Source organism: Benincasa hispida, chromosome 11 (assembly GCF_009727055.1).
Source record: "Benincasa hispida cultivar B227 chromosome 11, ASM972705v1, whole genome shotgun sequence".
Lineage (NCBI taxonomy): Eukaryota > Viridiplantae > Streptophyta > Magnoliopsida > Cucurbitales > Cucurbitaceae > Benincasa > Benincasa hispida.
The window spans coordinates 22,272,810-22,298,266 of record NC_052359.1 but is presented as its reverse complement, the minus strand read 5'-3'; the positions used below and the strand labels follow the sequence as shown (position 1 = coordinate 22,298,266).

Genomic DNA, 25,457 nt, shown 5'->3' with positions numbered 1-25,457 from the left:
AATGTCATGGCAAATCCAATTCTGTTGGCCAACGATCGCAATAGGCCCATTAGGGACTATGCATCGCCAAACCTCTATGATTTCTCTCCGGAAATCACGAGGCCTGCCTTAGACGGAAGTAGATTTGAAATGAAACTGGTGATACTGCAGATGATCCAGGCTGCAGGTCAATTCGGAGGAAGGCATGGCGAGGATCCGCACGCCCACCTCCGAAGTTTTATCAAAATCTGCAATACTTTTATGTTCCCGAACATCTCTGCTGAGGAGGTTCGATAACACTGTTAGGAAATGGGCCTACTCGCTCGAACCAGGAGAGATCACTTCTTGGGAGCAGGTGGTGGAGAATTTTATGAAGAAGTATTTCCCACCTACAGACAACGCGAGACGGAGAAAGGTTATTACTAACTTTGAACAAGACATGGAAAAATCGCTCAGCGATGCCTGGGCGTGGTTTAAAAGGTTGGTCCGAGATTGTCCGCATAATGCGCTTCCAGACTGCCTTCAAATGGAAATTTTCTACCACGGTTTGAATCCTACTTCGCAAACCGTTGCCAATGCGGCAGCAGCTGGTGGCCTGTTTGACAAGACTTATGATGAGGCGAAGAATATCCTGGATCGCATCTCCAAGAATCATGAAGACTGGAGGGAGAGCTGTCTCTTATACACATCTAGATGTGTATAAGAGACAGGGCCTGTTTGACAAGACTTATGATGAGGCGAAGAACTGTCTCTTATACACATCTAGATGTGTATAAGAGACAGGAGCTATTGTTTCATTGCAAATCCAAATGACCGCAATGATGAATTTAATTCAAGGAATGACGATTAGCAGCCCAACACTGCAAGGTGGGCAATGCTATAAGTCAAAACACCGTAAGGTGTGTGACTTGCGGTGATGGGTATGCGATTGAGGATTGTCCATAAAACCCACAGTCTATATATTTTGTAAAGAACAACCCCTTTTCCAACACCTACAACCCCGGGTGGAAAAACCATCCAAATTTTGCTTGGAAGAATCCACAACAAAATTTTCAATCTGTGGCACAAAAAGAAGGGCCACCAGGGTTCTTTCAACGCAGCAACGGTCAACAGAGTACCCAAGTAAGTAGCTCACAACAACCACCGCAATCTTCTTTCCTAGAAGGCCTATTGAAGCAATATATAGAGAAAAATGAGACGGTGCTTCAAAGTTAGGCTACGTCCATCCGCAACCTTGAATTGCAAATGGGCCAGATTGCAAATGAGCTCAAAAGTAGACCGCAAGGGGCACTGCCAAGTTCAACCGAGCTTCCACGCAACCTAGGGGGTTCAAGTAAGGAGCAATGTCAGGTTGTGACATTGCGCAGCGGAAAGATTGTGGAGGGAGAAAAGAAGGAGCAAAACAGATCAACCTCCATCGCAGCTAAACCTACGATTGCAGTAACGCAAGAAGAAAAAGAAAATGAAGCAATAGAACCTGAGGTTACCACCTTTCCCTCAGAGGCTAAAGAAGAAGAAAAACGAAGACGTACAGTACCAACGTTTCCTATCTATGTTAAAGCAATTATATGTTAACATTCCTTTCAGTGAAGTGATTGAGGAAATGCACGCCTATGCCAAGTTTCTGAAGGACATGGTAACTAAGAAAAGAGGCGCTGGAAAATTTGCCACGGTGGCATTAACGCAAAGTTTGAAATCTATTATCCCACTAAAGATGAGTGATCTTGGGAGCTTCACTATTCCTTGCTCCATAGGAGGACTCTATATTGAGCAAGCTCTGTATGACTTGGAGGCCAGCATAAATTTGATGTTGTTGTCAATCTTTCGACAACTAAATGTGAGGCAACTTGTGCCCACATCCGTGACTCTTCAACTGGCCGACAGATCTCTGGTTCATCCAAAGGGTAAGGTGAAGGACGTGCTAATCACAATCGATAAATTTATTTTGACAGTTGACTTCATCATCCTAGATTATGAGGCCGATAAAGATGTGCCCATCATTTTGGGGCGACCTTTCCTATCAACAGGTCGTGCTCAAATTGATGTGCACAAAGGCGAAATCACTTTGAGCATAAATGAACAGAAGCTCAAATTTAATATAATTCGTGCCATGAAATTTCCTGATGAGGAAGACCTGCCAGATTCGGAAGATGACTTAAATTTGATTGAAGAAGAAAAGTCTGATGAAGAGGATGCCGATGCATCCGTAGCAATCTGCAATGCGATCATAGCAAAAACAAACAAAGAAGAAGGACCGATCGCAACGCAAGAAGAAGAGCCGAAGGAAGAAAAAAAACAATGCAACCTTCTCTCGTGGAGCTACCAACCCTTGAACTAAAAACTCTACCAACACATTTGAAGTATGCATTTCTGGGGCAGAATAAGAAGTTTCCAGTGATAATTTCCTCTGCGCTCATCGCAGATCAAGAGAATGCATTAATGAGCATTCTCAAAAAGCATGTGCAAGCAATCGGCTGGACGCTCGCTGATATCAAAGGAATTAACTCCGCGTACTGCATGCACCACATTCGTCTTGAGGACGACCATAAAGCAACCATTGAGAATCAACGTAGACTTAATCTTACGATGAAAGAGGTCGTCAAAAAAGAGATTATCAAGTGGTTGGATGCGGGCATTATCTATCCCATTGCAGATAGCACATGGGTCAGCCCCGTGCAATGTGTGCCAAAGAAGGGCAGAATGACGATGGTCCCCAATGAGAATAATGAATTAATACCGCAAAGAACCATCACTGGATGGCGTATATGTATGGACTACCGCAAATTGAATGCGGCCACAAAGAAAGATCACTTCCCTCTACCATTCATCGATCAAATGCTGGATAGATTGGCAGGGAATGATTTTTACTGTTTCTTGGATGGATATGTCGGGTACAACTAGATCCCATTGAAGCGGCTAATCCTAGCTCCTGAAAACCAAGACAAGACCACATTCACCTGCCCATATGGAACATTCTCTTTCTGCCGCATGTCGTTCGGCCTCTGCAATGCGCCAAGCACGTTCCACAGAGGTTGCATGATGGCAAAACTTTTTAGATTATCTCGAGGACTCAGTAGAAATATTTATGGATGACTTCTCCGTTTATGGGAACACTAATGAAAGTCTGCCTGGCCAATTTGGGAGAAAATTCTGAAAGATGTGAAGAGATGAACCTAGATGCTTAAACTGGGAAAAATGTCACTTCATGGTGACAGAGGGTATAGGTGTTGGGCACAAGGTCTCTCGAGAAGGGTTGGAGGTGGACAAAGCAAAGATTGACGCAATTGAAAAGCTTCCACCTCCAACCAACGTGAAGGCAGTACGAAGGTTCCTAGGGCATGCGGATTCTACAGACGATTCGTTAAAGATTTTCTAAGATAGCAAAAACCATTGAAGTGCGTTACTAGAGGCAGATAAGAAAGTTTGAATTTTGACAACAATTGCCTCAACGCATTTCAAATTTAAGGATGCGCTGATTACTGCCCCGTCTTAATTAACGTCGGATTGGACACTGTCGTTCGAAATCATGTGCGACGCAAGCGGGTATGCGATGGGAGCTGCATTAGCACAAAAGAAGAAAACAATTTTGCACCCCATCACAAATGCGAGTAAAACCCTAAACCCTGCTCAACTCAATTATACCACCACCGAAAAAGAGCTCCTGGCTGTGATTTTTGCGTTGGAAAAATTTCAGGCATACTTGTTGGGAACCAAGGTACTCATTCATACTGATCACTCTGCAATCAAATATTTGATGAAAAAAAGGACGTAAAGCCGAGATTGATCAGATGGGTTCTCCTCCTTCAAGAATTTGATATCGACATAATTGATCAAAAGGGGGCAGAGAATCAAGTTGCGGATCACTTGTCCAGACTGGAAAATCCTGAGGCTGATTGCAATGAATCTGAAGTGAATGTCGTGTTCCCAGACGAGCAGCTATTTCGCATAGAAGAACTGTCATGGTAAGCGAACATCGTTAATTATTTGGTCTGTGAACAATTTCCTGAAGATTACACCTACCATCAATGGAAGAAGCTCAAGAATGAATGCAGACACTACTATTGGGACGATTCGAATCTGTATAAAAGAGGTACAGACCAAATCATTGATTATGCGTACCAGATGCTGCTCAACAACGCATATTGTCACAGTGCCACGATTCACCTTATGGAAGGCACTTTGGAGGACAACGTACTACAGCCAAAGTTTTACAAAGTGGATTCTTCTGGCCTTCGTTATTTAAGGATGCTGCTGACTAACAATAAAATGTGACCGGTGCCAGCGCACTGGTAACATTTCATGGAAGAACGCAATGCCGATGAATACTATCTTGGAGCTGGAACTATTCGACGTATGGAGAATTGATTTCATGGGACCATTCCCTCCTTCAAACGATAAGCACTATATTTTATTAGTCGTTGACTATGTCTCCAAGTGAGTAGAGGAAATTGCATGCGCCGCAAGTGATGCGGCAGTAGTCTCCCAGTTCCTGAAGAAAAATATTTTCACGTGTTTTGGCACTCCCCGTGCCATCATAAGTGATGAAGGATCACACTTTTTCAACTACAGTATAAAGGAGCTACTGCGCAAGTACAACATCTTCAACAAAGTGGCCACCGCATACTATCCGCAAACAAATGGCCAAGCTGAAGTGTCCAATCGGGAAATTAAATCGATACTTGAGAAGGTAGTCAAACCTTCGCAGAAAGATTGGGCAATGAAGCTTGATGATGCGTTATGGGCATACCGGACCGCATTTAAAACACCTATAGGCATGTCCCCCTATGCGTTGGTATTCGGCAAAGCATGTCACTTGCCCTTAGAGCTGGAATATAAAGCATTGTGGGCGGTCAAGAAACTGAATTTCGATTTAAAGGAAGCAGGGGAAGCGCGAAAAATGCAATTGGTTGAGCTAGAAGAATGGAGGAACAATGCATATGAAAATGCAAAAATTTATAAGGAGCGCACCAAGCACTGGCATGATCAACGCATATGCGGCAAGAACCTTCAAGTCGGGCAAAAGGTCTTGCTTTTCAATTCACGTCTACGACTCTTCCCAGGAAAGCTAAAGTCTCGTTGGTTCAGACCATTCATAATTCGACAAGTACTTCTGCATGGCGCGGTGGAATTATCAAATGACGATGGTACCAACATATTCAAAGTCAATGGGCAGCAAGTAAAGGTATACCATGGAGAAGACTGGCATCGCCAAGTCGACTCCATGGAACTAAGAAACTTTGAATAAAAAAGAAAGTGGGTGGTCCCTGTGTTGTCACATGATCGCAATTTCTCAGGGACGCAAGTTTTGGAAAACTTCAAGTCTTCAACTCTTTTCTCCACTACTCAGAATCTTCACTATCTTTCAGCTATCTTTTCATTTTTCAGTACTATTTCTATACAAAAAAAAAAAAAATTTAAATTTGTGTTACTGATTTTTCTTTTGTTTAAAATAATTTGACCCTCTCTTTCTTTTTCTTACAACGATCGAGGTGCTAGATTTCGGTGATGTTACGCGAAGAAGTATTCATCTTATTCCATCACCACAACCCAAAGAAGAAAGATCGCCACAAGGATGGATACATCAATACAATGCAGGCGACAGCGCAAAATTTTGAAGTGTACTCTTCCTTATCTTTATTTCAAATTTTGCACTATCACAGTGCATTTTGCTTTTCGAAGTCTTATCACCGCATCCTTCTTGATTACCGATATCATTTAATAAGTAGATAAATTTAGTAGTTTACCGCATTCTGTTTCTTTGCCAAGTAAGATTTCAATGATGAAAAATATGCTTCTGTTTCTTTGCTAGCTTTCTTTCAAACTCTCTTTATAAGCATTCTAGAACATCGCATAACTTATTTTAATCTTTTGGCAATGGGGACATTGCCGCATTTTAAATTTGGGGGTGAGGTATTTATTTTCGACCTCGCTATTTTCGGTTCTATAAAAAAAATTGAGAATAACAACTCCACTGTCAACGCAAAGGGGAAATCCATGTTGATAAGAGTTAAGTTATGAAAGGCACTTACCCATAGTTAGATGTCCGCATGACACACGTGGGGGCAAGCCAAAACGAAAGTAAGTTACCAGGATCAACGTATAAATCAATGATCGCAACTCCAATGCCAAATCAGTATGAGTTTAGTCTGAGAAAAGAGNCGCAACTCCAATGCCAAATCAGTATGAGTTTAGTCTGAGAAAAGAGTGCATTGCTCATAGTTAGATGTTAGCATGATACCTGTGGGGGCAAGCCAAAACGAAGGCAAGGCACTCGGATCAGTGCAAGATCAGAAAAAAATAGCAATAAAGAAAATTTTTGTGCAAAGGATAAATCTTTTGTCACGCCGGTAGAAAGTTTTCTTTTTGAAATAAATCATGCGATGTTCCAAGAATTTAGTAAAGTCCTTTTGAAAGTTAAACTTGTAGTCCCTAGGTCTTAGAAATATTTTAGGAGTAGACTTGAATAGGACTTAAGAAAATTCTAGTATATAGGATTTGAATGAAGTATCCTTGAGAAATCTAGGAAAAGAACTTTGCGGCTAACTTGTTAAAGGAATCTTTAGCTTATGCTTGAGGACAAGCATTGTTTAAATTTGGGAGTGTGATAACAGGCAGAAATGCACGTTATCATAGTACTAAGTTCTTAAACAATGTTGGATTGCGTTGATAGAATATGTTAAATTGCGTCCATTAAGCATAAATTTTACAATATTGCGGTCGCATGCGTCCAATGCATTAGGGCAGTTGATCTCTATATTTTTATGTAGAATAATGCATTAACGCAATGTAAAGAATGCGATCATAGGAATACATCGGTCGAGCGCAACTTCATCGCAAGACTTTGCGTTGATCGTGCTCGCAAACATCCACCCAAGAAGAATCACCGCAACATGGTGGACATATTCGGACGAAAGGACAATTAAGATCGATGGGATAGAAAGCTGACAGTAGTCGGATCCAAATTAAGTTGACAGCCGATAGCGGTCACAAAGTACATTCAGCTTTATCGGTGACAACTATCTGGTGCATCAGTCAAGAATTAAAGTTATCCCATCTGTACAACCAGGAGAGAGAAGCCGCCTATCACCTTTGATGCCCTATAAATACCAAATGCATTCTCCAGAGAAAGGGTTAAGCAGTCGATTACTTCATCACTTTACAAGTTCACACCTCTGTTCATAGTTTTCTCTTCCATTTCACGGCAGTGCTAGAAAAGAGTGGTGACACCGAAGATCATCCAAGGCAACTCGTGACACACCCCGCCCCAGACTACCCTCTGAGCCTAAGGAAGGGCATAACTGCAGCAGTTATCAACCCTTTCATTGACACTTACTATCTAATAACTCTTGCAGAAATAACTCTAATACCAATGTACAAATTGAACAATCAACTGATTAAGTAGGCCCATTTTATTTTACAACAATGTAACGTTTATATAACTCCAAGACTTAACTACAAAGTTTAAAACAACAACTGTAAAACCCTCCGAAAGTAACTGTGGCACGTGGCAGACCTTGACCTTAGCAGCACCCTGGAACTCCTCACCTTTCGCTACCTGGGGGGGTAAAACATAAAACATGGAAAACATGAGCTATAAAGCCCAGTGAGTGGTGCCTTTAGATAAACAAATAACTTTGTCAGCAGAAATATACTTTTGGCAAAGCAATGCATAGTCAAAAAGAACATTACCACAAGTTCATTATGATTTTCTAGCCAAACATTTAGACAATCCCCAGCTCAACCGCTGGTTAAAACAATCAACCCCAGCTTGACCACTGGTTATCACATAATAAAAACATCACCAGTACTTTCACACGTATACTAAGACAACAACAATTCATGTGGAAACTTTCCATGTACCCTATTATCCCACCAATGTGCACATCGACTATTTCCCGCTAGCTATGCTTAGGTAACTTGTCTATATTTCCCACCGGTCATCATCGATTATCATTTCCCGCTAACCGAAGCCGACTATATTTTCCCGCTAAGTACCTTTTCAAGCATGCTAACTATATACCCCGGGTACAATTTCAGTTTCCAAAACAAACATACAAGCAATATCTTAATAAACATATATCCCTGATCATGCCAATTTAACATTATCCCCTATATATATTTACCTATATATAGAAATTATATCAACAATACAACACACAATAACCACTCATCTTGGTTGGTTAGGAACTTTCCTTTCCGAAGTTCCTTAGGTTTCCTTGGTTTCCCTTTGTGAACCCTAAATTCCAGATTCAAATATCAGCTTAGATTACTCATAGTTACAGACCTTATTTTAAGATACTTCCTTCTGAAAAAATGTTCTAAAATGTCTTAGGAATCTTACCATAAAATCTTAGCTTAGAACTTCTCGTGGTTTAGCCGGAATCTTCAAAATATCAATACTGGCCCAGCTTACCCGACAGCCTGACCCTTCTGTATTTTTCTCAGCTTCCAGCCAGATTCCTTGGAGATTCTTCTCCGGCAGCCCCACCATGAAACCTAGACTCTTTTATCTTTCAGATGGCTTTAAAATCATATCAAAAGCACGAGTATTCTGGGAGAACTCCTCGTTCTAAGTTGATGCTACTTCCTATCTTTTCTGCCCGACAGCATTTCCCCTCTTGGAACTTCTTGACCAACGCATGGTCTTGCTACCAACGCATGGTCTCCTCCCAATACACGCTTCTTTATGTATTTTGAAGAAAATTTGAGTTTTCATTTGAAGTCCTTGGCTCTATTTATAGGCGTCCAAGATTGCTCCATGGCCGACACCTCCTACTTGGCCGCATGACCAAGTGTCTCTTCCTTACATCAACGCAATCTTGCATCAGCACAACCCAAGGTGTCTTCTTCTCCTTTCACCAACGCATAGCCCTCATCCTTTACATGTCTTCTTATGCATCCACCTAATTTGCTTAAGGTTTAAGGCTTCCTCCCAAGAAGACACATGGTTTGATGACGTTTTCTATGTGATCTCATCCTTTATATGCGTCCAACTCTTGGATGTTCAACGCATAGTCCATACTCAATGCATAACCTATAATTAACACATAGCAAGCCAACCCACTATCATCACAATCAAACTTAGCCATCGCAAGAGCCAACCATCACCAACGTATAGGGTGGCCGCTCATCCTCGACATATGGCTCACTAGGTACCACCGCAAGGCTTGCTCGCTTCGACGCATGGCTGGGCAGTTTGGCCAAGGCGCTATGACGCATGGTTGGGCAATTTGGCAGCGCTTGGCCTGCTCGACGCATGGGTTGTGTGCTGTGCATAGGCGTTCGACGCATGCCGCATGCCTTGCCCGTGTCCTCGCCTACCCTTGTGCCATCCAACCTTCCAATGCATCACTTCCATTTTCCTTCCTTCACCAACACATACCTCCACCAACACATCCATCACAACTCATCCAATGCATCCATTGAGTCTAATGTGTTGGTCTAACCTCCAAGGCATGTGTCACTTCTACTTCCAATTCTCCCTTTGCCCAAGTAATCTTTCCAAGATCTTATGGTCAATGCATAGCAACCTAGTCCAACACTTAGTCAATTTTCATCAACTAATGCTTAACTCAAAGCTACTCAAGGAAAATCTATTCAACACTTAGAAATTTCCTCCACTTTAACATAGGATTTAACTTTCACCGAGTTAATCTCTTAATCACCTGCTTAAGTATGAAAAATGGAAATCCGGGTTTCCCAGCTCGAGAGAGAACCTTGGGGCGTAAGAGTAGAGAGCAGGTTGACTCTCGCGAAAGCGAGAATATCTTTAGAGCACGAGTAGAACAGTGTAACACCTGGTGGTAAGAAATTGCTCCAAGTTCTTTACTATACTTGCATTGTTATTTTGTACTTCATCTTTTATCTATTCAATGGAAGTTCTATTTCTACATCTGTTCACCCTCTTAGTACGCATGAGTAGCTAAACTAGTTGAATGGGTTAAGAGGAACAAAGCTAACATGATCTAGGAAGTTCATTGCTTGCGATTTTCTTGTTTTATGTTGTGCGAAACATCCCTTTAGAGTTGCTCGAGAAAGAATCTAAAGAAAGAACCTAATGTCTTGAGAGAGCTAGGTTAGAATCTGACTTGAAAGAGCAAGATTAGGCCTGCATAAACAAGAAATAGGGACTTAAAGATAAGCTCTGTATGTCAACCTACATCACATGCATCCTAGGAATAGGAATGATATTATGCGATCGCAAATTTGTGTGCATGTCATGTTGTCATTGCATAAATAGAAATAGAGGTTTATGTGTAAAACCTGTAGACTTATCGCATATTTATCGCATGCGTTCTAGCCTTAGAAGTCGTGGCATTCACTCCGAGAGGTGGTTTACTATTGTATGCATGTTGCATAATCGCAAGGCATAAACGCAACATAGGGAGTGTTAGCCGAAACCCTTCTCAACTCGTTCACTGCATATTCATCGTATTTCCCGTTGCCAACTCTTTTCGAACTTTGTCGCATTTATTATTATTTTCATTGACGCAACTACAAACCAACCACCTTATTTATTTTACCCGTTATCGCAAAGTTTTCATAAGAAAATTATCAACGCAAACTATTTTCACAAGTCCCTGTGATCGACCCTGGACTTACCAGGAAACTTAGAGGAATTTACACTTGGATTCCGCTGGGGAAACTTGAGTGCACAACACTATCCATCAACACATATCATCCATATTCCACAATTAATAAAATAACACATTAAACACGAACGCAAGTTTCTCGAGTGATCCGAGGTCGAACTCAGGGACTTGTAACTAAATGCTATGCGGTAATGTGTATGCGGCAGTTGAATAAAAGAATGATGGAGGGGTATAAGCTACAAACTCCTCTTACTCCTAACTAACAAACAACGCAATGAGAAGTATGAATGAGAGGTAGAGACACGACATCTATTGAAGCGTAGTAAATGAATGGAAAATAGATAAAATGTGAGGATGTCTTCATCGCAACCTTTAAGAGTGACCACAAGGGCAGCCTCAGCCAACGCAAACTATGCGATCATGCTACACACACTTGTGCCTAAATCTAGGATATATGCGATGTGTATGCGAAATTTCGAGAGGCCTTATTCTTAAGTCTCTATTTCTGCTCATGTGCTCTCACACATAAACAAGATGACCACATACCGCCACCGTATCCTACTTCTTGGACGCATGCAATATCCTCTCCGTAGGGTGCATACGTTGTGTAATAGCAAACGGAATCGCTTAACGATTACCACAATCTTGAACTGGCCGCATTCGCTTGATTACCACAACTTCTACACGATGACCGCAATCGCTTAACGATCGCAACTCCTATGCGATGGACGCATGCAGTTGATTACCGCAACACCCATGCATTGATCGTATGCGTTTGCCTTTACGATGGAGAGTTTCTCCGCCTGTGGTCGTCTATGCGATAGCCCGGCTTCCGCTGCATCCACTTCCTACGTTAGCTACAAAAATAGACAATTGAACGCATAATAACGCATAATAGTGGGTTAGTCGAGATTTTTCATGTTGAACGACGCAAAATCATTTTCTTATGAATTCCTAATATAAATGCCACATATTATGCTTAACAGCCCTCATAATTCTAAATAAAAGGCCTAAGATGACGTGCATTTCTGCATATCATCATAAGCCTCTAGCTCATTACGAAGTGTAGCCAAGTTTTATTCATGAGTGTGTTCGTATAGAACTGTAAGAAACTCTTCTTAAGAGATTCAAGAATAAAACCAGCTTGACTCTTCTCGTCAACAACAGCACCATCTACTTCTACCACGTTGAAATGGACCATCATGTCCAGGACATGTTCTCTAACAGAGGCCCCTTCTTTCATACAGCAGTTATAAACGTATTTGATAGCATCATGCCTCAGGAAGAAGGACGGTTGTCCAAATATCCCACGCATAGACCATAATCTACCTGACAGTACTCATGCTCTCATGTTTCTTGGCCAATACATCAGATATAATGGCAAGAATATAGGCACGGACTTTCTCGTTAGCCTTGATCCATCTGTCGTATGCATCCCGGACATTTCAGTTTGCATTTGAGCCAGGAACAGGAGGACACTCCTTTGTTAAAATGAATTGTAGGTCATCTATCACCAGTATAGTATTTAGGTTTGTTTTCCACGTAGCATAGTTATCCGCAGTAAGTTTATCAAAAGCCAACATTTGTACTAAAGAACTCGTCATTCTGAAAATATAAATAAATTTTATCAGTGAATTTCTTTTAAACCCAATCATGTTTTAGCAAAGTAATAATGTACCCAAAATTCTCATTATTTTTGCAACGATACTATAGCAAGACATGCTTGACTAAATACTATCCCCAAAATAAATCATATTTCAATAGTCATTTAGCTACCGTTTTTTGTTAGAACTTACTAACACTTTAGTATTTCCGTAAGTGTAACCCTCCATTTTCATATCTCAGGGTCGACCCTAACGATGCTACCAAATTGGAAAGTCAAAGTTGAAAACGACCTAAGAAATCCTATCCATTTGTGGAGTTTTAGTTGTTCTGAATCCTATGTTACAACCCTCCAAGGGGATAGCCATCGTTAAAACGATTAGTGAGGCCGACTTAAAGACGACAAGCAAGTGCAACATAGGAATCTCACGGTCCAAACAAACGAAAGAGACCACAGAATACATTGACACATATCCTTCTCCCACTTACTATGAACTATTTCCTCAATCACCTTGATATTGACCCATACAAACACTTTCCGAATTGAGGTCACTTCTAGGGTGACATGAAGCATCATATGAATCTCACAGTGTGAACTTTCTAGGGACGTGAGAATTGACATCAATATATTGTATATTTGATTTTACATTGAACAACTTCCCCTTATTCTCCTTGATATTGACTTATCCAAACACTTTCTGAATGGAGGTCACTCCCAGGGTGACACGAAGCATCGCATGAATTTCACTGTGTGAAACTCTTAGGACGTGAGAATGAAAATCAAAATATCACTTTTGATTTTGCTGTGAATAACTTCCCCTGTTCACCATAATTTCGATTCATGTACTCATTTTCCAAATAGAGGTCACTCCCAGGGTGAAACGAAGTTAAACATGGATCAGAATTGTGAACTCTTAAGGATGCGAGAGCTAAAAATGACATATCTTATATGTTACTAATCTCTCACTGAAGTATTCTAAATTCCCACTGAAGTGTTCTAAAAACATATCATATATGCTATTAAACTTCTACTAAAGTGTCCTAACATTTGTTTGGGTATAACTTTACTCAAGTTTGTTCCAGTTAATTAAACAACCTAAGTCTAGGTTTTTATCCAAGTATAACGTTTATATTAGGATTTAACCTACGATGTCTAGGTGATAAACCAGTTTTAAAACCTCACATCGCTCACGTATTGCTCATAAAACTGGTTAACAACACTCAATTATTCGGCCATAATCCCCAAGTAGGAGGTGTTTCGTAGACCGTCAAATTAAATACCCCCAGCCTTAGACAGGATTATATGCCGGTCGAGTTTGTAACCATATTTTACAAGATGCCAACCTATTTTAACTATTAAAACAGGTGAATAACTTAAGTCAGCATGCAGCTTATCTTTGTTATGGATTTTAAATGTCTAACCCAAGTTTATAACAACTTTAAATTTTAGACATGCTAAACATCCATAACATACATCAAAGGAATTCAACATTTAATATAACATTTATATTAAAACATTTGAAACCCTATGCATATTATATATTATAACATTTTATAACATACATTCAATGCATGTAACATGCTTCCTATAGTGGGATTTTAAATCTACATGAAATACTTTATGCACATACAAGATTTATTTAATTATAACGTACATCACATGCATAAATAATTAGACACAAACTGATATGGTTTTTATTTTTGGAATTTTCAAGCAAGTAAAGGCCTAATTAGTACAAAAATCAGCAAAAACCAGCTCCATAACACTTCTAGATTGCTCAACCACCTTGAACCAGACCTCCAATGCTCAAGACTGTGTTGAACCGAACAAATACCAAGCATCGAGTATGCCATCAAGCACCATCATGCATCGAGTATTTCATTAAATACCAGCGAGTATGAGCATCGAGTACCATCGAGTATGGTATCGTGCATCGAGTATTTCATGAAATACCATNCATGCATCGAGTATTTCATTAAATACCAGCGAGTATGAGCATCGAGTACCATCGAGTATGGTATCGTGCATCGAGTATTTCATGAAATACCATCGAGTATGAGCATCGAGTACCATCAAGTATGGTATCGTGCATCGAGTATTTCACGAAATACCATCGAGTATGAGCATCGAGTACCATCGAGTATTTCACAAAATACCATCAAGTTGCTCATTGAGTAAGGCATTGTGCATCAAGTTTTTGAGCATCGAGCATCGAGTATTAGGCAGACGTTGAAACTCTGGTTCCTGCTGCTCGACCTTCTTCATTTCTTTCTTCAGTTACAACCTAATTGCAACTCTAATGACTCCATACAAATTACAGACACTTAAACATGCATTAAGGCCCATCAAACAAGAGCCAATTACAAGAACTATAACCTAATTGAAGAGAAAATAATGCAAAAACTCAGAAAAACCATATCAGTTCATCATTTCCATAAAACTTATGAAACAACACCCACCTAGCCAAAGTTAAACCGAATTGAATTCTTTAAATGATGCTCTGATGCCAATTGTTGGATTGAGAAAGCAAACAGTAGAAGTAAAACAGGATTATTAAGCATTCTAATTCATTAATTTTGGATTTAAACTAAGCATGCTCATAAACTAAAAATAGAGAGTTTCAACACTAACCTTTGAAGTACCCTTGATTCAAGATCTTCAGCTGCAATCTCCTTGATTTCTGCTCGTGAAGGGTGAAAAGAATTCTTTCGTTGAACTACGAACCGAGGAGACTTATTGTTGCACCTACAAGAGAAAATGTACCACAACCAAGGAAGTAGCCATATATCCAAAATAACAATGAAAATAAAATAAATAACCTATACTAAGAAAGAAAAGTAAAGATAGAGTGGAAGACGTCCCTAGAAAAATAAGAGTGTTGTCACCGCAACGAGTCTTCCCTGCAGGAGATGGTTCTCAACTGCTTAGGTCAAGTTGCCCTGACCATTGGAACTTCCGGCTATTGTTGGGCACATGTTGGCCACCATGAGCTAACTGCCTTCAGCTCGTTTTGCGACTGATTGCCCTTCTACCTTAGGGTCAACATTGACTTTCAGCGTATCGCCTACACTTCAATATTGTTTGCAACCTGGTCGCACAAGCTGCAATACTCCCAAGATAAAAAGTTTGCTCACAGAAACACAAAACTTAACAAACATTTAGCTGCCAAGTCCCCAACAACGGTGCCAAAAACTTGATGGGGGGAAATTAGAAGTCAATTTTACTCAACAACCAAAATCCTGTGGATGCGGTATACGATGCATGTTCCTAAGATATGCATTGATAGTCATGTGTCGATGGTCATGCGTTGGACTGATAATGCGTTAATGAATGTATATAATGACCATGTGTCCTGCCACAAGTTTTCTTGCGCTCATGCCAAGTATAACGTGAACGCAAGTTTCTCGGGTAATTTGAGGTCGAACACAAGGACTTGTAGCTATATGTATGCGGTGATGTGCATGTGGCAGTTTGAATAAAAGAATAGAAAGGATGTTGCTACGTTAATCCTACTCCTACTCCTATCTAACAGACAACGCAATGAGAATATGTATGAAAGATAGAGATATGAAAAACCTAAACATGAAATAAATGTGTGGGAAAATAGATAAAATGTGGAGATGTTTTCATTGCAACCCTTAAGAGTGTCTGCAAGGACAACCTTAGTCAACGCAAACCATGCAATCATGCTATACACACGTGAACCTAACTTTAGAACGTATGCGGTGTATCTGCGATATTGCCGAAAAGCCTATGCCTGCCTAGACCTCCATAACCAGCTCACTAGCTCTCGCCGCATGAGCATGGCTACCGCATAACCCCTTATCCTACTTCCTGGATGAATGCAAATCCAATCTGTAGGGTGCATACGCTGTGTGACGCAAACAGAGCTTATCTCTAAGATCCCCATTCTTGCCTATGCATTCCAATCTGCTCTCTCGAGTCTTAGATTTGGGTTTTAGACTACTCTCCTGAGTATGCCTAAATGATGAATGATGCGCTCATAGGACAAGGTAACCGCATGAACTTGGTTGATGCAAGATTATTCCTATCTCTAGTGAACAATGCATGCATTGCTTAATGCGTCCAACCACTTACCCTCCCGGGCAGTTGATTGTTGCTGACTTTACTCATAGAAAAGCAATGCATTAGCCTATAGACAGGCGTTACAGCAGCTTCATACTAAGCAAATAAGATTACTCACACACTCACACAATGTACACCTCTCGGTGGGTTGCTACATGCTTCATATCCCTAATCCACATGACTAAGTATGCGATACCCAAGCAATCCCACTAAGTGTTGCGATGAAAGTAAAGATGCTAAGCAAAGAAGATGGAGATGAAGTCGAAGGAACAGAAAAATGCATTGGAAAAAAATTGTATTAATTCCTTAATCACAAAATGTCATACAATACAATATAAGAAAGAAAGGGAAAGGAAATGACCAGCTGGAAGCAAAGACTTGCTCCCAGCGGATGTGCGTCAAGGCTGCCGGTGGTGCCATGGATGGGCAGAGGAACTGACTCTCTCGAGATCTAGCTCCGGTTGAAGGCTTCGGCCGTCACTCGGAATGGATAAAGAAGGTGAAGAACTCTCAAACTTCTTCTCACGCGTTTGTCAAGATCGCAAGGATTCGCCCTAGGCAAACCTCGGGCGAAAACCTTGGATCCCTTAAATTTATGCTCATCGGCTTCTATTTATAGAGCTTGGGTCACCGACAGCATTAATTGGACTGCTCTAAGTCTGACGTTCGGCGCATTAGTCCTTTCTGAACCTTTGCCACTAACAACTTATTGAATTTTCATAATCAGTTTATTGTTTACAAACTACGAGTTTTAGGACATAAAACCCAACATTAACTCGATTTTATGAGTATGCGTAAGGGATGTGAGGTTTTAAAACTAGTTTATCACCAAGACATCATAGATTAAAATCCAAATATAAACGTTATACTTGGATAATCAACTACACTTAGGTTGTTTATTAGCCAGAATATACCTAAGTAAATATTTACTTAAAGCAACTAGAACACTTCAGTAGGAGACTAATAATATGTACGATATGTTATTCTTAGCTCTCATGTCCTTAAGAGTTCACACCGTGAGATCCATGCTCTGCTTCGTTTCGGTTATACCTCGACTGCTCCATTCGGAAAGTGTTTGCATGGGTCAATAGTAAGGTGAATAAGGGAAGTAGTTCGTAGTAAATGGGTAAAGGATATGTGTCAACATGTCTGCGGTCTCTTCCATTAGTTTGGACCATGAGATTCCTATGTTGCACCTACTTGTCGTTTTTAGGCAACATAAACTAGTTGTTTTATGGTAGTTATCCTCTCAGAGGATTGTAACATAGGATTCGAAACAACTCAAACTCCAGAAATGGATAGGATTTCTTAGGTCCATTCCTAACCTTGACTCTCCAATTCGGTAGCATGTTGGGGCCGACCTCTGAATGCTAAAAATGGAGGATTACACTTACAGAAGTTACTAAGTGTTAGTAAGTTCTTGACCGAAAACGGTAACTAAATGACTATAGGAATAAGAGTGGAGATAGTATTTAGTCAAGATTGTCTTGCTTCAGTGAAGGAGTATTTGACTGCCCCTCAGTAGCATTTATTCTGACTCATTAAAGTATCGTTGCAAATAAAATGAAATTTGGGTACATTATTACTTTCATAAAACATGATTGGATTCATATTACTTTGATAAAACATGATTGGATTCAAAAGTAATTTACTAATTAGAATTTGTTTATAATTTCAACATGTCAACTTCTTCAAAATCACTTGCTTCCGATAAAAATAACGGTCTTAATCATTCAAATATAAACGTAATACTATCAATGATGATTTAAAATTTGTTTTAACGGAGGACTGTCCTCTATCTCCCAATTCATCTGCAAATCAAAAGGTTTTGAATGTCATAGATGAGGAAATAAAAAAATATGATTTACTTGTCATTGAGTCATGTTTAGTGGAAAATGATGAATTAACCTGGATATTAGGTTCAGGTGCCGCTAACCATATTTTGCTTTCACTCAGGAAACTAGTTCTTAGAGACAACTTACAGAAGGTGAAACAACCTTTAAGGTAGGGACCGAGGAGGTTATCTCAGTAGAAGTAGTAGGAGATATAAAGTTATTTATTGAAGATAGATTCATTTTATTTTAAAATGTTTATTGCATTCCTTCCATGAGGAGGAATTTAATATCTATCTCATATTTGCTAGACAGAAGTATAAAGTCTCTTTTGAGTATAGTGGAGTGTTTATTATTTCAAAAGGTATTAAAATATGTTCTGTAAAACTAGAAAATAACTTGTATGTGTTAAAACCGACTAAGGTAAAAATTATTTTGAATATAGAGATGTTTAAAACAGCTGAAACTCAAAACAAGAAACGAAAAATTTCTCCTAATGCCTATCTTTGGCACTTAAGACTGGGTCAAATCAATCTCAATAGGATTTGGAGGTTGGTTAAGAGTGGACTCCTAAATTAGTTAGAATACAACTATTTACCACCATGTGAATCTTGTTTTAAAGGTAAACTGACCAAAAGATCTTTTACGGGAAAAGGTCTTAGAGTCAAAGAACCTTTTGAACTGGTACATTCAAACCTTTGCGGTCCGATGAATGTTAGAGCACGAGGAGGGTATGAATATTCCATCAGTTTCGTAGATGATTATTCAAGATATGGCTACATTTACCTAATGCATCATAAATCCGAAACCCTTGAAAAGTTCAAGGAATATAAGGTAGAAGCTGAGAAAAAATTAGATAAAAAGATTAAAATACTTCTATCAGATCAAGGTGGTGAGTATATGGACTTAAAATTCCAGGACTATTTGATAGAACACGGAATTCAGTCTCAACTTGCAGCACCTAGCACACCTCAACGGAATGTTGTAGCAAAAAGGAGAAATAGAACATTGTTAGACATGGTTCGTTCAATGATGGGTTATGCTCAGTTGCCTAGTTCTTTTTGGGGATATGTAGTACAGACTGGAGTATATATTTTAAACATGGTTCTCTCAAAAAGTGTTTCAAAAACACCATACGAGTTATGGAGAGGACATAAAGGTAGTTTACGTCACTTTAGGATTTAGGGATATCCAACACATGTACTATTGCAAAACCTAAAGAAATTAGAATGTCGTTTGAAAATTTGTAGGCTATCCTAAAGAGACAAAAGGCGGTCATTTCTATGATCCTCAGGAAGATAAAATATTTCTATTGAAAAATGCAACATTCCTTGAGGAGGACCAAATGAAGAATCATACATCTCGCAGTAAGCTAGTATTAAGTGAAATGTCCAGAGAAACTACAAATAGATCAATAAGAGTTATTGATCAAGTTGGTTCTTCAACAAGAGTTGTTGATGAAACTGGTATTTCACATCCTTCTTAAGAATTGAGAATGCCTCGACATAGAGGGAGGGTTGTTCATCAACCTGACTGTTACATGGGTTTAATGGAAACTCAGGTCATCATACTTGATGATGACTTAGAGGATCCATTGACTTTTAAATAGGCGATGGAAAATATAGATAAAGACCAATGGATAAAATTCATGGACCTCGAAATGGAGTCAATGTACTTCAATTCAGTCTGGGAACTTGTAGATCAACCAGAAGGGGTAAAACCTATTGGTTGTAAATGGATCTATAAGAGAAAATGAGACCAAGCTGGTAAGGTACAGACTTACAAAGCTGGACTCGTGGAAAAAGGGTTTACACAAAGAGAGTGGGTGGACTACGAAGAAACTTTCTCTCTGCCATGATCAAATCTATTAGAATACTCTAATCCATCATTGCTTTTTATGACTATGAAATCTGGTAGATGAACATCAAGACCGCCTTTTTGAATGGTTATCTTGAAGAGAGTATCTTTATATCTCAACCAGAGGGGTTTATAGAAAAGGGTCAAGAGAAAAAAGTATTCAAGCTTGAAAGATCCATTTACAGGTTGAAACAAGTGTCTCGATCCTAGAATATGAGATTTGACACAGTGATCAAATCTTATGGCTTTGAACAGAATGTTGACGAACCTTGTGTTTACAAAAAAAAATTCAACAAAACTATAGTTTTTTTAGTCTTATATGTTGATGATATTCTACTTATTGGAAATAAAGTAGAACTTTTAGCTGACATTAAGAGATGGCTGGCATCACAATTCCAAATGAAAGATTTGGGAGATGCACAATATGTTCTTAGGATCCAAATAGTTCGGAATCGTAATAACAGAACACTAGCATTATCTCAAGCATCTTATATAGACAAGATGTTGTCAAGGAACAATGTCCTAAGGCAACTCAAGAGGTTGAGGCTATGAACAAATTCCCTATGCATCAGCAATTGGAAGTTTGATGCCTGCCATGTTGTGTACACACCCCGACATATGCTTTACAGTTGGAATTGTCAGCAGATATCAATCCAATCCTGGATATAATCATTGAACTGTCGTTAAGAACATCCTAAAATATCTTCGGAGAACCAGGGACTATATGCTCGTGTATGGTGTTAAGGATCTAATCCTTACTGAATACACTAATTCTAACTTCGAGATCAATGTGGACTCAAGAAAATTAGGGGTCAATAATCACTCTGAATGGAGGAGCTATAGTATAGGAGAGTATAAAGCAAAGTTGTATTGCTGAATCCACCATGGAAGCTGAGTACGTAGCTGCATGTGAAACAGCCAAGGAAGCAGTATGGCTTAGAAAGTTCTTGACCGATTTGGAAGTAGTTCCAAATATGCACCTGTCAATCACCCTCTATTGTGATAAACAGTGGAGTAGTTGCAAATTCTAGAGAATCTAGAAGCCATAAGTGCGGCAAGCACATTGAGCGCAAGTACCATCTCATCAAGGAGATGGTACACCGAGGAAATGTGATCATCACACAGATAGCTGATAACTTGTAGAAATAAAAGTTATTTATGCCACCTTATCTAGATATTGCGGCCAAAAGTTAGTAATTATGCGTCAATTGTATGAAAATTAACCTAGTATGACAATAATTATAAATGTTTGCAATTACACCCACTAACGCCAAAAAGATGGAGGACATACCAAACTTTACTCTGTTTTGCAGGAGACCAAGTCACCGCTTGCGCTCAAGGCTCCTGAGAAATTAATCAACGCATCTCTGTAACATTGTGCCCGTAGATCAACCATGAAGAGACGATTACCGAAGTAACGACGCAATGCGACAGTCGGTCCAGAGCTATGCTTCAACCGCATGCGGTAATAAAAACAAACAATGCATGTGAACCTATGATCAAAAGATGCAACTGAGCAACACAAGAGCGGGAGATTGAGACATGTGTACAATTAACGGTTGTGCAGAATTAATGGTCTAATTGCATAACAGAAAGAATAAAATCCCTCCATCTCTAAAATTACCATAACAATCAAGTGGGGACCACAAGGCCGGAGTCAAAGATCTGCTCCTATAAATACCTCAGCAATTTCATAGAAGAATATGCTATTTGATACTGAACTAAGTGCTGTAAGATTTTAGAGAGAAAAAGTTGAGCTGAGTGTTGAAGAGAAGAAATCCAGGAAGAGAATGAGATAAGACTGAGAGGTAAATCTCAAATCCAACCTGTCATATACCCGATCGAAGCTCTATGCAGAGACCTCTGCTACCGGTGGAGCAAGCCTGAGAGGGAAGCTCTTCCTGCCATCGAAACCATCCTATCCGGCAAGCAGATCCCCATTGATTATGTGCCAAGACATTGGCACCGAATTGTATCTGTTCTATCTCTCTTTCATTGTATTCCATATTTTCTTTATCTCTTCATTCACACATCTTGTATCAAACACTTAGTAGAAATATTAAATGTTCTGATAGATTTCGTTTACCATTTTCTGTCTATCTCCGTTCACCCATTAGTCACTTTCTTCATGATGTTTTCTTAATCCCTTGATGAGCAATATGAATCACCAAGAATTTAATATGTATTAACGTTATAAAATACGTTTAGCTAAAGCATGATAGACGGCATCTTCACCTGTGAGAGTAGAAGTGAAGATGTCATTTTGATCTATCGAGAGAAGGTCAGAAGAGTGCGTTAACTAAAACGAGTAGTACTTCCAGACATGGAAGCAACCTTGCATTCATTACGTTAGACTCTGTTTCACCACAGACATGTGGGAAACGCGGCCGATCATTGAGAGGTGTACGCCAAGAGAAGAGCGAAACAGTATTTGTACCTTCAATTCAATTAAGAACTTGCGTTATTTGTAATACTTATCCTTCTCTTTCTAATATATTCACAAGATTTGTCGTCGCATCTCACGTCTTTGCACAATCTTCACAGCCAACCTTAATCCTAGTATCTTGCACATAAAGGCTGTATCTTGTAACATCCAGCTTAGGTTTATTGAATTTTTATGTTTTATCGCATTTTTACCACTTTCCTTTATTTTACTGCAATTTATATACTGTACACACCTTTTATAAAGAATTAAAAACCCGGTCACATATACCATGAACATACCGCAATAACTTGCACCACTTCCCGTGTTCGACCTCGGATCATACCAAGAAACTTGCGGTGGAATTACACTTGGTTCCATCGTAAGGAAACTTGTGACAACGCAGGGCATACTACCTGAGCAATCCCTAATTAACGCATAAATAGTAGTAGTATCGCATCATTACTAGCATTTAATAACATTCATTCATACTGAAGCGTTATAAGTGTCAACAAGTTTATGGCGTCGTTGCTGGGGAGCTAGTCAACGGTTTATTGTTTGAATGGTTTTTGGTATTTTGCAGAACAGATCCCATTGTACTGGCTGTTTAACGTGAGGCGGCCTAACGGTTTATAGGTTCTGGTGTTGAACCGAAATTCGTAGCTGGCCCTGAGATCGAGCGAACCTTCCGCGCGAGGATACGTCAGTATAGGAATCGGCGAAAAATGGTGGCCAGCATGGAAAATAATAATGATAACGCGATGCCAATAGTTAATTAAGGGGTTGTTCGACCAGCCTAGGATCCTGTATTCTTGGTAGCCGATCGAAATATCCCAATGCGAAACTATGCGACACTCAACCTATACAATTTTTTGCCTGGAATCTCAAGACCAACTGTTGAGGAGAATGCCCGCTTTGAGATTAAGTCGGTCATGCTACAAATGATTCAGAATGCAAGGCAGTTTGGGGGTCTGCAAAGTGAAGACCTGCATGCCTACCTGACCAGCTTTGTTGAGATGTGCGGATATTTCTCCCTACCTGGCGTGACTCCGGAGAACATTAGGTTATATCTGTTCCCTTACACCTTGAAGGATGAGGCTAAGAAAGTGGGCTTATTCACTAGAGCCCAATGAAATCACGTCATGGGGGTAATTAGTTAATCGGTTTATGAAGAAGTTCTTCCCATCGGCTGTCAACGCAAAAAGACGGAAGGATGTGCTAAACTTTAAACAAAAATAGAATGAGACCCTAAGCACCGCCTGGGAGCGATTTAGAAGGTTGGTGAAAAACTGCCCGCATATCGGGATTCCCGATTGCATCTTGATGGAAACGTTCTATAATGGCCTGAACAAAGCAACACAGGCTGTTGTTGATGCCTCCGCGGCAGAAGGATTTATGGATAAGACATACACCGAGGTCAAAGTCATCCTTGATCGCATCTCGAGGAATATGGATGACTAGATAGATGACGGATATGGAGGTCGAGGTGCCGATCGAAGCTTCAACAAGTATGTGCTATTCAGAACAACCCCTTCAGCAACACCTACAATCTGGGCTGGAGGAGCCATCCTAACTTTGGTTAGGGCGGCAATCCCAACCTAGGGGGGCCAATGAACCATCAAGAGGGCAGCAGAGGGAATCCTCCGTTTCACCATAATCAGGGGCAATCAAGACCGCAGAACCAGCAACCTTCATCATCATCTAACGCCTCGGGAGGATCGTTGGAGGCGCTGCTGAAACAATACATGGACACTGTCTCTTATACACATCTAGATGTGTATAAGAGACAGGACATACACCGAGGTCAAAGTCATCCTTGATCGCATCTCGAGGAATATGGATGACTAGATAGATGACGGATATGGAGGTCGAGGTGCCGATCGAAGAAAAGTTGAAACAGCCATTGTCCTACGGAGACAATGACTACATTGGCTGCCCAGATGGCCACGGTAACCTCGATCCTCCAATCAATGGCCATTAATCAATGAGCCATTGCTCCACAATTAGCGCAACCCGCTGCGCCGGCTCAAGTGACCGCAATTGGTTGTGTTAACTGTGGAGGGGCTCACGGAGCTAAAGGATGCCCATTGAATCTGCAGCAAGTGTGTGCTATCCAGAACAACCCATTCAGCAACACCTACAATCTGAGGTGGAGGAGCCATCCTAACTTTGGTTAGGGCGGCAATCCCAACCTAGGGGGGCCAATGAACCATCAAGAGGGCAGCAGAGGGAATCCAGCAATTCTAAAGCCCTAGGATCAACAGAGAAAGAGCAATGTCCGTGAAGATATTGAGCAGGCAAGCCTGACCGCCTGCGGAGATGTGGACTGCGAGCATCAAAGACAATGTAAAATTCTGGTCCATATCTCGATACTACATTTATTCTGCTTACTAAATTCCTTCTTTGATTTCTGAACCAAGTTTTAATGATTCATTTAATGCAAATTTTGACACTTCGAATTTCATTCTTCCGTTACTTCTGTGCATTTAATTCATTCCTGCCTTTAATTCTTTGAGTTTGTAGTCAGTGTATAAGCTTTAATTTATGAATGATTGAGTCATAAAAATAAATAAATAATAAAAATAAAATAAAATACCTGTGTAAAACATAAGTTACGAAAATAAAACATTGAACAACAAGAAAGCAAGATGACAATGGACGCATCCCAAACCTACTCGGAATGCATTGCGATCACCAAACTCAACTGTATTGAGTTGAGAGGTGTGTTGCACTCGTATATGTCCTTTGCCCATCCTTAGTCAAATGCACTATGTCGAGGTATCCTCCAGAAATGCGTTGGTTAAGGGGTGTGTTACGGGGATATATGCGTTGTTACCTGCCTTCTGCAAAGATACAGTTGTGTTATTGAACACAATGCGTTATAACTTATTATGCATCCATTCAAATAAAATATTAAAGAAAATTTTGTCTGGTAATTCGACAAGAAGTCCAATTGATTCGTATCCCCAAGAAATTATGGCTTGGTAGGCGAAAGGACGCTTTTTCTGAAAATTCCATAAATGCGGGAGGTGGAACGACGCGCCTGTTGAGATGCTCGAGGTCAGTCGTCGCGCGAATCGAATTGG

At 40.1% G+C, this 25,457-nt stretch overlaps 1 protein-coding gene across 1 annotated transcript in view; it reads left to right on the top strand.

Moving 5' to 3' along the window:
- Nucleotides 1–25,457, top strand: part of LOC120090616 (101 kDa malaria antigen-like) — a 50,470-nt gene that overhangs the window by 23,786 nt on the left and 1,227 nt on the right. The gene's annotated exons all lie outside the window — the stretch shown is intronic.